Source organism: Penaeus monodon, chromosome 28 (genome assembly GCF_015228065.2).
Source record: "Penaeus monodon isolate SGIC_2016 chromosome 28, NSTDA_Pmon_1, whole genome shotgun sequence".
NCBI classification, from domain to species: Eukaryota; Metazoa; Arthropoda; class Malacostraca; order Decapoda; family Penaeidae; genus Penaeus; species Penaeus monodon.
This window is the reverse complement of record NC_051413.1, coordinates 35325102-35325870: the sequence shown is the minus strand read 5'-3', so window position 1 is coordinate 35325870 and position 769 is coordinate 35325102. Positions and strand designations below refer to the sequence as shown.

General features: G+C 33.2%; 1 protein-coding gene across 2 annotated transcripts in view; it reads left to right on the top strand.

Moving 5' to 3' along the window:
* The window catches only part of LOC119591560 (protein kinase C and casein kinase substrate in neurons protein 1-like), a 62778-nt gene that overhangs the window by 4158 nt on the left and 57851 nt on the right, over positions 1-769 (top strand). The window lies entirely within an intron of this gene.

Here is a 769-nt window from a genome sequence, read left to right as displayed (position 1 = left end):
CGACTCGCTTTTCCCAAGAGAAGAGCAAAGAAAGAAGAGTAACATGATATACTCTGATTTATTTTGTGTTACCTCTCATATGGTGCTTTTGCAATATATCCATATGAGAATGCATTAGGCAAAAACAAATGATTGTAACATTGTAAGTTTCAAAGTGACTTCGGATACACTATTAACTATGTTTTGAACTTCAAGAACTTATTGGAGTTTGTATTTATTCAGATAATGTTATTGTTTATTTATTTGTTATTGGTACTTTTTTTTACTTATTGTTTATTCATATTTTGATTTATTGGGTTTAAGAAATGACTGGCTTTTAAGTGATTATTGACAAAGAATTCTTCCCAGCTTTGCAGTGTAATCATTGTTTATGGTTCCATCCAGGCACCCATTCAGTAACATTTTGGGAAATCATTCACTTAAAGAATTCAAATTGAGTTTGATATGAAGGGGTTTAGAATGGCGTTGTTAATAAAGTCAGTCAGAGTTCATTCAGTGGGATAGAATTCACCCTTATTTCTATTTTTCTTTCAGTCCATTGCTTTTTTTTATGGAAAGGATATCAGTATTACAGGGTATGAATGTTGGCTAAAAGGAAAATTGCAGTTGTTATGTCATATTCAAAGCTTTTATCTTCTGTGCTTGTTATTTACGGAATATTTGTTGAGATCAGCCCCCAGCCAATTGAAGGATGGAAAGGATAAAATTGGCTGTGGGACAGGGAGGAATGTTCCCAAATGGATATGTTTTGTCACTTTAGAGCCACCTG